Source organism: Phyllobates terribilis, unplaced genomic scaffold (assembly GCF_046119375.1).
Source record: "Phyllobates terribilis strain yellow unplaced genomic scaffold, ASM4611937v1 Scaffold_3__8_contigs__length_932513732, whole genome shotgun sequence".
Taxonomy (NCBI): domain Eukaryota; kingdom Metazoa; phylum Chordata; class Amphibia; order Anura; family Dendrobatidae; genus Phyllobates; species Phyllobates terribilis.
In genome coordinates, this window is record NW_027362763.1 from 608123729 (window position 1) to 608140716 (window position 16988).

Below are 16988 nucleotides of genomic sequence, written 5' to 3' on the forward strand. Positions count from 1 at the left end.
TCCTGACGCTAACACTAATTGTCCTGACGCTTACCCTAGTTGTCCAGACGCTAACCCTACTTGTCCTGACGCTAACCCTACTTGTCCTGATGCTAACCCTAGTTGTCCTGACGCTAACCCTAGTTGTCCTGACGCTAACCCTAGATGTCCTGACGCTAACCCTACTTGTCCTGACGCTAACCCTGGTTGTCCTGACGCTAACCCTAGTTGTCCTGAGGCTAACCCTAGTTGTCCTGACGCTAACCCTAGTTGTCCTGACGCTAACCCTACTTGTCCTGACGCTAACCCTAGTTGTCCTGATGCTAACCCTAGTTGTCCTGACGCTAACCCTACTTGTCCTGACGCTAACCCTAGTTGTCCTGACGCTAACCCTAGTTGTCCTGACGCTAACCCTACTTGTCCTGACGCTAACCCTACTTGTCCTGACGCTAACCCTACTTGTCCTGACGCTAACCCTAGTTGTCCTGACTCTAACCATAGTTGTCCTGACGCTAACCCTAGTTGTCCTGACGCTAACCCTAGTTGTCCTGACGCTAACACTAATTGTCCTGACGCTAACCCTAGTTGTCCAGACGCTAACCCTACTTGTCCTGACGCTAACCCTACTTGTCCTGATGCTAACCCTAGTTGTCCTGACGCTAACCCTAGTTGTCCTGACGCTAACCCTACTTGTCCTGACGCTAACCCTACTTGTCCTGACGCTAACCCTACTTTTCCTGACGCTAACCCTAGTTGTCCTGACGCTAACCATAGTTGTCCTGACGCTAACCCTAGTTGTCCTGACGCTAACCCTAGTTGTCCTGATGCTAACCCTAGTTGTCCTGACGCTAACACTAATTGTCCTGATGCTAACCCTAGTTGTCCTGACGCTAACCCTAGTTGTCCTGACGCTAACCCTACTTGTCCTGACGCTAACCCTACTTGTCCTGACGCTAACCCTAGTTGTCCTGACGCTAACCCTAGTTGTCCTGACGCTAACACTAGTTGTCCTGATGCTAACCCTAGTTGTCATGACGCTAACCCTAGTTGTCCTGACGCTAACCCTAGTCGTCCTGACGCTAACCCTAGTCGTCCTGACGCTAACCCTAGTTGTCCTGACGCTAACCCTACTTGTCCTGACGCTAAACCTACTTGTCCTGACGCTAACCCTACTTGTCCTGAGGCTAACCCTACTTGTCCTGACGCTAACCCAGGTTGTCCTGACGCTAACCCTAGTTGTCCTGACGCTAACTCTAGTTGTCCTGACTCTAACCCTAGTTGTCCTGACGCTAACCCTACTTGTCCTGACGCTAACCCTACTTGTCCTGACGCTAACCCTACTTTTCCTGACGCTAACCCTAGTTGTCCTGACGCTAACCATAGTTGTCCTGACGCTAACCCTAGTTGTCCTGACGCTAACCCTAGTTGTCCTTATGCTAACCCTAGTTGTCCTGACGCTAACACTAATTGTCCTGATGCTAACCCTAGTTGTCCTGACGCTAACCCTAGTTGTCCTGACGCTAACCCTACTTGTCCTGACGCTAACCCTACTTGTCCTGACGCTAACCCTAGTTGTCCTGACGCTAACCCTAGTTGTCCTGACGCTAACCCTACTTGTCCTGATGCTAACCCTACTTGTCCTGACGCTAACCCTACTTGTCCTGACGCTAACCCTAGTTGTCCTGACTCTAACCATAGTTGTCCTGACGCTAACCCTAGTTGTCCTGACGCTAACCCTAGTTGTCCTGACGCTAACACTAATTGTCCTGACGCTAACCCTAGTTGTCCAGACGCTAACCCTACTTGTCCTGACGCTAACCCTACTTGTCCTGATGCTAACCCTAGTTGTCCTGACGCTAACCCTAGTTGTCCTGACGCTAACCCTACTTGTCCTGACGCTAACCCTACTTGTCCTGACGCTAACCCTACTTTTCCTGACGCTAACCCTAGTTGTCCTGACGCTAACCATAGTTGTCCTGACGCTAACCCTAGTTGTCCTGACGCTAACCCTAGTTGTCCTGATGCTAACCCTAGTTGTCCTGACGCTAACACTAATTGTCCTGATGCTAACCCTAGTTGTCCTGACGCTAACCCTAGTTGTCCTGACGCTAACCCTACTTGTCCTGACGCTAACCCTACTTGTCCTGACGCTAACCCTAGTTGTCCTGACGCTAACCCTAGTTGTCCTGACGCTAACACTAGTTGTCCTGATGCTAACCCTAGTTGTCATGACGCTAACCCTAGTTGTCCTGACGCTAACCCTAGTCGTCCTGACGCTAACCCTAGTCGTCCTGACGCTAACCCTAGTTGTCCTGACGCTAACCCTACTTGTCCTGACGCTAAACCTACTTGTCCTGACGCTAACCCTACTTGTCCTGAGGCTAACCCTACTTGTCCTGACGCTAACCCAGGTTGTCCTGACGCTAACCCTAGTTGTCCTGACGCTAACTCTAGTTGTCCTGACTCTAACCCTAGTTGTCCTGACGCTAACCCTACTTGTCCTGACGCTAACCCTACTTGTCCTGACGCTAACCCTACTTTTCCTGACGCTAACCCTAGTTGTCCTGACGCTAACCATAGTTGTCCTGACGCTAACCCTAGTTGTCCTGACGCTAACCCTAGTTGTCCTTATGCTAACCCTAGTTGTCCTGACGCTAACACTAATTGTCCTGATGCTAACCCTAGTTGTCCTGACGCTAACCCTAGTTGTCCTGACGCTAACCCTACTTGTCCTGACGCTAACCCTACTTGTCCTGACGCTAACCCTAGTTGTCCTGACGCTAACCCTAGTTGTCCTGACGCTAACACTAGTTGTCCTGATGCTAACCCTAGTTGTCATGACGCTAACCCTAGTTGTCCTGACGCTAACCCTAGTCGTCCTGACGCTAACCCTAGTCGTCCTGACGCTAACCCTAGTTGTCCTGACGCTAACCCTAGTTCTCCTGACGCTAACCCTACTTGTCCTGACGCTAACCCTACTTGTCCTGACGCTAACCCTACTTGTCCTGATGCTAACCCTACTTGTCCTGACGCTAACCCAGGTTGTCCTGACGCTAACCCTAGTTGTCCTGATGCTAACCCTAGTTGTCATGACGCTAACCCTAGTTGTCCTGACGCTAACCCTAGTCGTCCTGACGCTAACCCTAGTCGTCCTGACGCTAACCCTAGTTGTCCTGACGCTAACCCTAGTTGTCCTGACGCTAACCCTACTTGTCCTGACGCTAACCCTACTTGTCCTGACGCTAACCCTACTTGTCCTGATGCTAACCCTACTTGTCCTGACGCTAACCCAGGTTGTCCTGACGCTAACCCTAGTAGTCCTGACGCTAACCCTAGTTGTCCTGACGCTAACTCTAGTTGTCCTGACTCTAACCCTAGTTGTCCTGATGCTAACCCTACTTGTCCTGACGCTAACCCTACTTGTCCTGACGCTAACCCTACTTTTCCTGACGCTAACCCTAGTTGTCCTGACGCTAACCATAGTTGTCCTGACGCTAACCCTAGTTGTCCTGACGCTAACCCTAGTTGTCCTTATGCTAACCCTAGTTGTCCTGACGCTAACACTAATTGTCCTGATGCTAACCCTAGTTGTCCTGACGCTAACCCTAGTTGTCCTGACGCTAACCCTACTTGTCCTGACGCTAACCCTACTTGTCCTGACGCTAACCCTAGTTGTCCTGACGCTAACCCTAGTTGTCCTGACGCTAACACTAGTTGTCCTGATGCTAACCCTAGTTGTCATGACGCTAACCCTAGTTGTCCTGACGCTAACCCTAGTCGTCCTGACGCTAACCCTAGTCGTCCTGACGCTAACCCTAGTTGTCCTGACGCTAACCCTAGTTCTCCTGACGCTAACCCTACTTGTCCTGACGCTAACCCTACTTGTCCTGACGCTAACCCTACTTGTCCTGATGCTAACCCTACTTGTCCTGACGCTAACCCAGGTTGTCCTGACGCTAACCCTAGTAGTCCTGACGCTAACCCTAGTTGTCCTGACGCTAACTCTAGTTGTCCTGACTCTAACCCTAGTTGTCCTGACGCTAACCCTTGTTGTCCTGACGCTAACCCTAATTGTCCTGACGCTAACACTAGTTGTCCTGACGCTAACCCTACTTGTCCTGACGCTAACCCTAGTTGTCCTGACGCTAACCCTAGTTGTCCTGACGCTAACCCTAGTTGTCCTGACGCTAACCCTAGTCGTCCTGACGCTAACCCTAGTCGTCCTGACGCTAACCCTAGTCGTCCTGACGCTAACCCTAGTCGTCCTGACGCTAACCCTAGTTGTCCTGACGCTAACCCTACTTGTCCTGACGCTAACCCTACTTGTCCTGACGCTAACCCTACTTGTCCTGACGCTAACCCGACTTGTCCTGATGCTAACCCGACTTGTCCTGACGCTAACCCTAGTAATCCTGACGCTAACCCTAGTTGTCCTGACTCTAACCCTAGTTGTCCTGACGCTAACCCTAGTTGTCATGACGCTAACCCTAGTTGTCCTGACGCTAACCCTACTTGTCCTGACGCTAACCCTACTTGTCCTGACGCTAACCGTAGTTGTCCTGATGCTAACCCTAGTTGTCCTGACGCTAACTCTAGTTGTCCTGACGCTAACCTTAATTGTCCTGACGCTAACCCTAGTTGTCCTGACGCTAACCCTAGTTGTCCTGATGCTAACTCTAGTTGTCCTGACGCTAACCCTAGTTGAAATGACGCTAACCCTAGTTGTCCTGACGCTAACCTAATTGTCCTAACGCTAACCCTAGTTGTCCTGACGCTAACCCTAGTTGTCCTGACGCTAACCCTACTTGTCCTGACGCTAACCCTACTTGTCCTGACGCTAACCCTAGTTGTCCTGACGCTAACCCTAGTTGTCCTGACGCTAACACTAGTTGTCCTGATGCTAACCCTAGTTGTCATGACGCTAACCCTAGTTGTCCTGACGCTAACCCTAGTCGTCCTGACGCTAACCCTAGTCGTCCTGACGCTAACCCTAGTTGTCCTGACGCTAACCCTAGTTGTCCTGACGCTAACCCTACTTGTCCTGACGCTAACCCTACTTGTCCTGACGCTAACCCTACTTGTCCTGATGCTAACCCTACTTGTCCTGACGCTAACCCAGGTTGTCCTGACGCTAACCCTAGTAGTCCTGACGCTAACCCTAGTTGTCCTGACGCTAACTCTAGTTGTCCTGACTCTAACCCTAGTTGTCCTGACGCTAACCCTTGTTGTCCTGATGCTAACCCTAGTTGTCCTGACGCAAACCCTAGTTGTCCTGACGCTAACCCTACTTGTCCTGACGCTAACCCTAGTTGCCCTGACGCTAACCCTAGTTCTCCTGACGCTAACCCTAGTTGTCCTGACGCTAACCCTAGTTGTCCTGACGCTAACCCTAGTTGTCCTGATGCTAAACCTAGTTGTCCTGACGCTAACCCTAGTTGCATTGACGCTAACCCTAGTTGTCCTGACGCTAACTCTACTTGTCCTGACGCTAACCCTAGTTTTCCTGACGCTAACCCTAGTTGTCCTGACGCTAACCCTACTTGTCCTGACGCTAACCCTAGTTGTCCTGACGCTAACCCTAGTTGTCCTGACGCTAATCCTAGTTGTCCTGACGCTAACCCTAGTTGTCCTGACGCTAACCCTACTTGTCCTGACGCTAACCCTAGTTGTCCTGACGCTAACCCTACTTGTCCTGACGCTAACCCTACTTGTCCTGACGCTAACCCTACTTGTCCTGACGCTAACCCTAGTTGTCCTGACGCTAAACCTAGTTGTCCTGACGCTAACCCTAGTTGTCCTGACGCTAACCCTACTTGTCCTGACGCTAACCTTAGTTGCCCTGACGCTAACCCTAGTTGTCCTGACGCTAACCCTAGTTGTCCTGACGCTAACCCTAGTTGTCCTGAAGCTAACACTAGTTGTCCTGACGCTAATCCTAGTTGTCCTGACGCTAACCCTAGTCGTCCTGACGCTAACCCTAGTCGTCCTGACGCTAACCCTAGTCGTCCTGACACTAACCCTAGTCGTCCTGACGCTAACCCTAGTCGTCCTGACGCTAACCCTAGTTGTCCTGACGCTAACCCTAGTTGTCCTGATGCTAACCCTACTTGTCCTGATGCTAACCCTACTTGTCCTGACGCTAACCCTACTTGTCCTGACGCTAACCCTAGTCGTCCTGACGCTAACCCTAGTCGTCCTGACGCTAACCCTAGTCGTCCTGACGCTAACCCTAGTCGTCCTGACGCTAACCCTAGTTGTCCTGACGCTAACCCTACTTGTCCTGACGCTAACCCTACTTGTCCTGACGCTAACCCTACTTGTCCTGACGCTAACCCGACTTGTCCTGATGCTAACCCGACTTGTCCTGACGCTAACCCTAGTAATCCTGACGCTAACCCTAGTTGTCCTGACGCTAACCCTAGTTGTCCTGACTCTAACCCTAGTTGTCCTGACGCTAACCCTAGTTGTCATGACGCTAACCCTAGTTGTCCTGACGCTAACCCTACTTGTCCTGACGCTAACCCTACTTGTCCTGACGCTAACCGTAGTTGTCCTGATGCTAACCCTAGTTGTCCTGACGCTAACTCTAGTTGTCCTGACGCTAACCTTAATTGTCCTGACGCTAACCCTAGTTGTCCTGACGCTAACCCTAGTTGTCCTGATGCTAACTCTAGTTGTCCTGACGCTAACCCTAGTTGAAATGACGCTAACCCTAGTTGTCCTGACGCTAACCTAATTGTCCTAACGCTAACCCTAGTTGTCCTGACGCTAACCCTAGTTGTCCTGACGCTAACCCTACTTGTCCTGACGCTAACCCTACTTGTCCTGACGCTAACCCTAGTTGTCCTGACGCTAACCCTAGTTGTCCTGACGCTAACACTAGTTGTCCTGATGCTAACCCTAGTTGTCATGACGCTAACCCTAGTTGTCCTGACGCTAACCCTAGTCGTCCTGACGCTAACCCTAGTCGTCCTGACGCTAACCCTAGTTGTCCTGACGCTAACCCTAGTTGTCCTGACGCTAACCCTACTTGTCCTGACGCTAACCCTACTTGTCCTGACGCTAACCCTACTTGTCCTGATGCTAACCCTACTTGTCCTGACGCTAACCCAGGTTGTCCTGACGCTAACCCTAGTAGTCCTGACGCTAACCCTAGTTGTCCTGACGCTAACTCTAGTTGTCCTGACTCTAACCCTAGTTGTCCTGACGCTAACCCTTGTTGTCCTGATGCTAACCCTAGTTGTCCTGACGCAAACCCTAGTTGTCCTGACGCTAACCCTACTTGTCCTGACGCTAACCCTAGTTGCCCTGACGCTAACCCTAGTTCTCCTGACGCTAACCCTAGTTGTCCTGACGCTAACCCTAGTTGTCCTGACGCTAACCCTAGTTGTCCTGATGCTAAACCTAGTTGTCCTGACGCTAACCCTAGTTGCATTGACGCTAACCCTAGTTGTCCTGACGCTAACTCTACTTGTCCTGACGCTAACCCTAGTTTTCCTGACGCTAACCCTAGTTGTCCTGACGCTAACCCTACTTGTCCTGACGCTAACCCTAGTTGTCCTGACGCTAACCCTAGTTGTCCTGACGCTAATCCTAGTTGTCCTGACGCTAACCCTAGTTGTCCTGACGCTAACCCTACTTGTCCTGACGCTAACCCTAGTTGTCCTGACGCTAACCCTACTTGTCCTGACGCTAACCCTACTTGTCCTGACGCTAACCCTACTTGTCCTGACGCTAACCCTAGTTGTCCTGACGCTAAACCTAGTTGTCCTGACGCTAACCCTAGTTGTCCTGACGCTAACCCTACTTGTCCTGACGCTAACCTTAGTTGCCCTGACGCTAACCCTAGTTGTCCTGACGCTAACCCTAGTTGTCCTGACGCTAACCCTAGTTGTCCTGAAGCTAACACTAGTTGTCCTGACGCTAATCCTAGTTGTCCTGACGCTAACCCTAGTCGTCCTGACGCTAACCCTAGTCGTCCTGACGCTAACCCTAGTCGTCCTGACACTAACCCTAGTCGTCCTGACGCTAACCCTAGTCGTCCTGACGCTAACCCTAGTTGTCCTGACGCTAACCCTAGTTGTCCTGATGCTAACCCTACTTGTCCTGATGCTAACCCTACTTGTCCTGACGCTAACCCTACTTGTCCTGACGCTAACCGTAGTTGTCCTGACGCTAACCCTAGTTGTCCTGACGCTAACTCTAGTTGTCCTGACGCTAACCTTAATTGTCCTGACGCTAACCCTAGTTGTCCTGACGCTAACCCTAGTTGTCCTGATGCTAACTCTAGTTGTCCTGACGCTAACCCTAGTTGAAATGACGCTAACCCTAGTTGTCCTGACGCTAACCTAATTGTCCTAACGCTAACCCTAGTTGTCCTGACGCTAACCCTAGTTGTCCTGACGCTAACCCTACTTGTCCTGACGCTAACCATACTTGTCCTGACGCTAACCCTAGTTGTCCTGACGCTAACCCTAGTTGTCCTGACGCTAACACTAGTTGTCCTGATGCTAACCCTAGTTGTCATGACGCTAACCCTAGTTGTCCTGACGCTAACCCTAGTCGTCCTGACGCTAACCCTAGTCGTCCTGACGCTAACCCTAGTTGTCCTGACGCTAACCCTAGTTGTCCTGACGCTAACCCTACTTGTCCTGACGCTAACCCTACTTGTCCTGACGCTAACCCTACTTGTCCTGATGCTAACCCTACTTGTCCTGACGCTAACCCAGGTTGTCCTGACGCTAACCCTAGTAGTCCTGACGCTAACCCTAGTTGTCCTGACGCTAACTCTAGTTGTCCTGACTCTAACCCTAGTTGTCCTGACGCTAACCCTTGTTGTCCTGATGCTAACCCTAGTTGTCCTGACGCAAACCCTAGTTGTCCTGACGCTAACCCTACTTGTCCTGACGCTAACCCTAGTTGCCCTGACGCTAACCCTAGTTCTCCTGACGCTAACCCTAGTTGTCCTGACACTAACCCTAGTTGTCCTGACGCTAACCCTAGTTGTCCTGATGCTAAACCTAGTTGTCCTGACGCTAACCCTAGTTGCATTGACGCTAACCCTAGTTGTCCTGACGCTAACTCTACTTGTCCTGACGCTAACCCTAGTTTTCCTGACGCTAACCCTAGTTGTCCTGACGCTAACCCTACTTGTCCTGACGCTAACCCTAGTTGTCCTGACGCTAACCCTAGTTGTCCTGATGCTAATCCTAGTTGTCCTGACGCTAACCCTAGTTGTCCTGACGCTAACCCTACTTGTCCTGACGCTAACCCTAGTTGTCCTGACGCTAACCCTACTTGTCCTGACGCTAACCCTACTTGTCCTGACGCTAACCCTACTTGTCCTGACGCTAACCCTAGTTGTCCTGACGCTAACCCTAGTTGTCCTGACGCTAACCCTAGTTGTCCTGACGCTAACCCTACTTGTCCTGACGCTAACCCTACTTGTCCTGACGCTAACCTTAGTTGCCCTGACGCTAACCCTAGTTGTCCTGACGCTAACCCTAGTTGTCCTGACGCTAACCCTAGTAGTCCTGATGCTAACCCTAGTTGTCCTGACGCTAACTCTACTTGTCCTGACGCTAACCCTAGTTTTCCTGATGCTAACCCTAGTTGTCCTGACGCTAACCCTACTTTTCCTGACGCTAACCGTAGTTGTCCTGACGCTAACCCTAGTTGTCCTGACGCTAACCCTACTTGTCCTGACGCTAACCCTAGTTGTCCTGACGCTAACCCTAGTTGTCCTGACGCTAACCCTACTTGTCCTGACGCTAACCCTAGTTGTCCTGACGCTAACCCTAGTTGTCCTGACGCTAACCCTACTTGTCCTGACGCTAACCCTAGTTGCCCTGACGCTAACCCTAGTTCTCCTGACGCTAACCCTAGTTGTCCTGACGCTAACCCTAGCTGTCCTGACGCTAACCCTAGTTGTCCTGACGCTAACCCTACTTGTCCTGACGCTAACCCTACTTGTCCTGACGCTAACCCTAGTTGTCCTGACGCTAACCCTAGTTGTCCTGACGCTAACCCTACATGTCCTGACGCTAACCCTAGTTGCCCTGACGCTAACCCTAGTTGTCCTGACGCTAACCCTAGTTGTCCTGACGCTAACCCTACTTGTCCTGACGCTAACCCTAGTTGTCCTGACGCTAACCCTACTTGTCCTGACGCTAACCCTAGTTGTCCTGACGCTAACCCTACTTGTCCTGACGCTAACCCTACTTGTCCTGACGCTAACCCTAGTTGTCCTGACGCTAAGCCTAGTTGTCCTGACGCTAACCCTAGTTGTCCTGACGCTAACCCTAGTTGTCCTGATGCTAACCCTACTTGTCCTGACGCTAACCCTACTTGTCCTGACGCTAACCCTAGTTGTCCTGACGCTAACCCTACTTGTCCTGACGCTAACCCTAGTTGTCCTGACGCTAACCCTAGTTGTCCTGACGCTAAACCTACTTGTCCTGACGCTAACCCTACTTGTCCTGACGCTAACCCTAGTTGTCCTGACGCTAACCCTAGTTGTCCTGATGCTAACCCTAGTTGTCCTGACGCTAACCCTGGATGTCCTGACGCTAACCCTACTTGTCCTGACGCTAACTCTGGTTGTCCTGACGCTAACCCTAGTTGTCCTGATGCTAACCCTAGTTGTCCTGATGCTATCCCTAGTTGTCCTGACGCTAACCCTAGTTGGCCTGACGCTAACCCTAGTTGTCCTGACGCTAACCCTAGTTGTCCTGACGCTAACCCTAGTTGTCCTGACGCTAACCCTACTTGTCCTGCCGCTAACCCTAGTTGTCCTGATGCTAACCCTAGTTGTCCTGACGCTAACCCTAGTTGTCCTGACGCTAACCCTACTTGCCCTGACGCTAACCCTAGTTGTCCTGACGCTAACCCTAGTTGTCCTGACGCTAACCCCACTTGTCCTGACGATGACCCTACTTGTCCTGACACTAACCCTAGTTGTCCTGACGCTAACCCTAGTTGTCCTGACGCTAACCCTAGTTGTCCTGACGCTAACCCTAGTTGTCCTGACGCTAACACTAATTGTCCTGACTCTAACCCTAGTTGTCCAGACGCTAACCCTACTTGTCCTGACGCTAACGCTGGTTGTCCTGACGCTAACCCTAGTTGTCCTAATGCTAACCCTAGTTGTCCTGACGCTAACCCTAGTTGGCCTGACGCTAACCCTAGTTGTCCTAACGCTAACCCTAGTTGTCCTGACGCTAACCCTAGTTGTCCTGACGCTAACCCTACTTGCCCTGACGCTAACCCTAGTTGTCCTGACGCTAACCCTAGTTGTCCTGACGCTAACCCTACTTGTCCTGACGCTAACACTACTTGTCCTGACGCTAACCCTAGTTGTCCTGACGCTAACCCTAGTTGTCCTGACGCTAACCCTAGTTGTCCTGACGCTAACCCTAGTTGTCCTGACGCTAACACTAATTGTCCTGACTCTAACCCTAGTTGTCCTGACACTAACCCTACTTGTCCTGACGCTAACCCTACTTGTCCTGACGCTAACCCTACTTGTCCTGACGCTAACCCTATTTGTCCTGACGCTAACCCTAGTTGTCCTGACGCTAACCATAGTTGTCCTGACGCTAACCCTAGTTGTCCTGACGCTAACACTAATTGTCCTGACGCTAACCCTAGTTGTCCTGACGCTAACCCTAGTTGTCCTGACGCTAACGCTACTTGTCCTGACGCCTACCCTACTTGTCCTGAGGCTAACCCTACTTGTCCTGACGCTAACCCTAGTTGTCCTGACGCTAACCCTAGTTGTCCTGACGCTAACACTAATTGTCCTGATGCTAACCCTAGTTGTCCTGACGCTAACCCTAGTTGTCCTGACGCTAACCCTAGTTGTCCTGACGCTAACCCTAGTTGTCCTGACGCTAACCCAAGTTGTCCTGATGCTAACCCTACTTGTCCTGACGCTAACCCTAGTTGTCCTGACGCTAACCCTAGTTGTCCTGACGCTAACCCTACTTGTCCTGATGCTAACCCTAGTTGTCCTGACGCTAACCCTACTTGTCCTGATGCTAACCCTAGTTGCCCTGACGCTAACCCTACTTGTCCTGACGCTAACCCTAGTTGTCCTGACGCTAACCCTAGTTGTCCTGACGCTAACCCTAGTTGTCCTGATGCTAACCCTTGTTGTCCTGATGCTAACCCTAGATGTCCTGACGCTAACCCTACTTGTCCTGACGCTAACCCTGGTTGTCCTGACGCTAACCCTAGTTGTCCTGACGCTAACCCTAGTTGTCCTGACGCTAACCCTAGTTGTCCTGACGCTAACCCTACTTGTCCTGACGCTAACCCTAGTTGTCCTGATGCTAACCCTAGTTGTCCTGACGCTAACCCTACTTGTCCTGATGCTAACCCTAGTTGTCCTGACGCTAACCCTAGTTGTCCTGACGCTAACCCTACTTGTCCTGATGCTAACCCTACTTGTCCTGACGCTAACCCTACTTGTCCTGACGCTAACCCTAGTTGTCCTGACTCTAACCATAGTTGTCCTGACGCTAACCCTAGTTGTCCTGACGCTAACCCTAGTTGTCCTGACGCTAACACTAATTGTCCTGACGCTAACCCTAGTTGTCCAGACGCTAACCCTACTTGTCCTGACGCTAACCCTACTTGTCCTGATGCTAACCCTAGTTGTCCTGACGCTAACCCTAGTTGTCCTGACGCTAACCCTAGATGTCCTGACGCTAACCCTACTTGTCCTGACGCTAACCCTGGTTGTCCTGACGCTAACCCTAGTTGTCCTGACGCTAACCCTAGTTGTCCTGACGCTAACCCTAGTTGTCCTGACGCTAACCCTACTTGTCCTGACGCTAACCCTAGTTGTCCTGATGCTAACCCTAGTTGTCCTGACGCTAACCCTACTTGTCCTGACGCTAACCCTAGTTGTCCTGACGCTAACCCTAGTTGTCCTGACGCTAACCCTACTTGTCCTGACGCTAACCCTACTTGTCCTGACGCTAACCCTACTTGTCCTGACGCTAACCCTAGTTGTCCTGACTCTAACCATAGTTGTCCTGACGCTAACCCTAGTTGTCCTGACGCTAACCCTAGTTGTCCTGACGCTAACACTAATTGTCCTGACGCTAACCCTAGTTGTCCAGACGCTAACCCTACTTGTCCTGACGCTAACCCTACTTGTCCTGATGCTAACCCTAGTTGTCCTGACGCTAACCCTAGTTGTCCTGACGCTAACCCTACTTGTCCTGATGCTAACCCTACTTGTCCTGACGCTAACCCAGGTTGTCCTGACGCTAACCCTAGTAGTCCTGACGCTAACCCTAGTTGTCCTGACGCTAACTCTAGTTGTCCTGACTCTAACCCTAGTTGTCCTGACGCTAACCCTACTTGTCCTGACGCTAACCCTACTTGTCCTGACGCTAACCCTACTTTTCCTGACGCTAACCCTAGTTGTCCTGACGCTAACCATAGTTGTCCTGACGCTAACCCTAGTTGTCCTGACGCTAACCCTAGTTGTCCTTATGCTAACCCTAGTTGTCCTGACGCTAACACTAATTGTCCTGATGCTAACCCTAGTTGTCCTGACGCTAACCCTAGTTGTCCTGACGCTAACCCTACTTGTCCTGACGCTAACCCTACTTGTCCTGACGCTAACCCTAGTTGTCCTGACGCTAACCCTAGTTGTCCTGACGCTAACACTAGTTGTCCTGATGCTAACCCTAGTTGTCATGACGCTAACCCTAGTTGTCCTGACGCTAACCCTAGTCGTCCTGACGCTAACCCTAGTCGTCCTGACGCTAACCCTAGTTGTCCTGACGCTAACCCTAGTTGTCCTGACGCTAACCCTAGTTCTCCTGACGCTAACCCTACTTGTCCTGACGCTAACCCTACTTGTCCTGACGCTAACCCTACTTGTCCTGATGCTAACCCTACTTGTCCTGACGCTAACCCAGGTTGTCCTGACGCTAACCCTAGTAGTCCTGACGCTAACCCTAGTTGTCCTGACGCTAACTCTAGTTGTCCTGACTCTAACCCTAGTTGTCCTGACGCTAACCCTTGTTGTCCTGACGCTAACCCTAATTGTCCTGACGCTAACACTAGTTGTCCTGACGCTAACCCTACTTGTCCTGACGCTAACCCTAGTTGTCCTGACGCTAACCCTAGTTGTCCTGACGCTAACCCTAGTCGTCCTGACGCTAACCCTAGTCGTCCTGACGCTAACCCTAGTCGTCCTGACGCTAACCCTAGTCGTCCTGACGCTAACCCTAGTTGTCCTGACGCTAACCCTACTTGTCCTGACGCTAACCCTACTTGTCCTGACGCTAACCCTACTTGTCCTGATGCTAACCCGACTTGTCCTGACGCTAACCCTAGTTGTCCTGATGCTAACCCTAGTAATCCTGACGCTAACCCTAGTTGTCCTGACTCTAACCCTAGTTGTCCTGACGCTAACCCTAGTTGTCATGACGCTAACCCTAGTTGTCCTGACGCTAACCCTAGTTGTCCTGACGCTAACCCTAGTTGAAATGACGTTAACCCTAGTTGTACTGACGCTAACCCTAGTTGTCCTGACGCTAACCCTAGTTGTCCTGACGCTAACCCTAGTTGTCCTGAAGCTAACACTAGTTGTCCTGACGCTAATCCTAGTTGTCCTGACGCTAACCCTAGTCGTCCTGACACTAACCCTAGTCGTCCTGACGCTAACCCTAGTCGTCCTGACGCTAACCCTAGTTGTCCTGACGCTAACCCTAGTTGTCCTGATGCTAACCCTACTTGTCCTGATGCTAACCCTACTTGTCCTGACGCTAACCCTACTTGTCCTGACGCTAACCGTAGTTGTCCTGATGCTAACCCTAGTTGTCCTGACGCTAACTCTAGTTGTCCTGACGCTAACCTTAATTGTCCTGACGCTAACCCTAGTTGTCCTGACGCTAACCCTAGTTGTCCTGATGCTAACTCTAGTTGTCCTGACGCTAACCCTAGTTGAAATGACGCTAACCCTAGTTGTCCTGACGCTAACCTAATTGTCCTAACGCTAACCCTAGTTGTCCTGACGCTAACCCTAGTTGTCCTGACGCTAACCCTACTTGTCCTGACGCTAACCCTACTTGTCCTGACGCTAACCCTAGTTGTCCTGACGCTAACCCTAGTTGTCCTGACGCTAACACTAGTTGTCCTGATGCTAACCCTAGTTGTCATGACGCTAACCCTAGTTGTCCTGACGCTAACCCTAGTCGTCCTGACGCTAACCCTAGTCGTCCTGACGCTAACCCTAGTTGTCCTGACGCTAACCCTAGTTGTCCTGACGCTAACCCTACTTGTCCTGACGCTAACCCTACTTGTCCTGACGCTAACCCTACTTGTCCTGATGCTAACCCTACTTGTCCTGACGCTAACCCAGGTTGTCCTGACGCTAACCCTAGTAGTCCTGACGCTAACCCTAGTTGTCCTGACGCTAACTCTAGTTGTCCTGACTCTAACCCTAGTTGTCCTGACGCTAACCCTTGTTGTCCTGACGCTAACCCTAGTTGTCCTGACGCTAACACTAGTTGTCCTGACGCTAACCCTACTTGTCCTGACGCTAACCCTAGTTGTCCTGACGCTAACCCTAGTTGTCCTGACGCTAACCCTAGTTGTCCTGACGCTAACCCTACTTGTCCTGACGCTAACCCTAGTTGTCCTGACGCTAACCCTACTTGTCCTGATGCTAACCCTAGTTGTCCTGACGCTAACCCTACTTGTCCTGACGCTAACCCTACTTGTCCTGACGCTAACCCTAGTTGTCCTGACGCTAACCCTAGTTGTCCTGACGCTAACCCTAGTTGTCCTGACGCTAACCCTAGTTGTCCTGATGCTAACCCTAGTTGTCCTGATGCTAACCCTAGATGTCCTGACGCTAACCCTACTTGTCCTGACGCTAACGCTGGTTGTCCTGACGCTAAGCCTAGTTGTCCTGACGCTAACCCTAGTTGTCCTGACGCTAACCCTAGTTGTCCTGACGCTAACCCTAGTTGTCCTGACGCTAACCCTACTTGTCCTGACGCTAACCCTAGTTGTCCTGATGCTAACCCTAGTTGTCCTGACGCTAACCCTACTTGTCCTGACGCTAACCCTAGTTGTCCTGACGCTAACCCTAGTTGTCCTGATGCTAACCCTACTTGTCCTGACGCTAACCCTACTTGTCCTGACGCTAACCCTACTTGTCCTGACGCTAACCCTAGTTGTCCTGACGCTAACCATAGTTGTCCTGACGCTAACCCTAGTTGTCCTGACGCTAACCCTAGTTGTCCTGACGCTAACACTAATTGTCCTGACGCTAACCCTAGTTGTCCTGACGCTAACCCTACTTGTCCTGACGCTAACCCTACTTGTCCTGACGCTAACCCTAGTTGTCCTGACGCTAACCCTACTTGTCCTGACGCTAACCCTACTTGTCCTGACGCTAACCCTACTTGTCCTGACGCTAACCATAGTTGTCCTGACGCTAACCCTAGTTGTCCTGACGCTAACCCTAGTTGTCCTGATGCTAACACTAATTGTCCTGACGCTAACCCTAGTTGTCCTGACGCTAACCCTAGTTGTCCTGACTCTAACCCTACTTGTCCTGACGCTAACCCTAGTTGTCCTGACGCTAACACTAGTTGTCCTGATGCTAACCCTAGTTGTCCTGACGCTAACCCTAGTCGTCCTGACGCTAACCCTAGTCGTCCTGACGCTAACCCTAGTCGTCCTGACGCTAACCCTAGTCGTCCTGACGCTAACCCTAGTTGTCCTGACGCTAACCCTACTTGTCCTGACGCTAACCCTACTTGTCCTGACGCTAACCCTACTTGTCCTGATGCTAACCCGACTTGTCCTGACGCTAACCCTAGTTGTCCTGACGCTAACCCTAGTAATCCTGACGCTAACCCTAGTTGTCCTGACTCTAACCCTAGTTGTCCTGACGCTAACCCTAGTTGTCATGATGCTAACCCTAGTTGTCCTGACGCTAACCCTAGTTGTCCTGACGCTAACCCTAGTTGAAA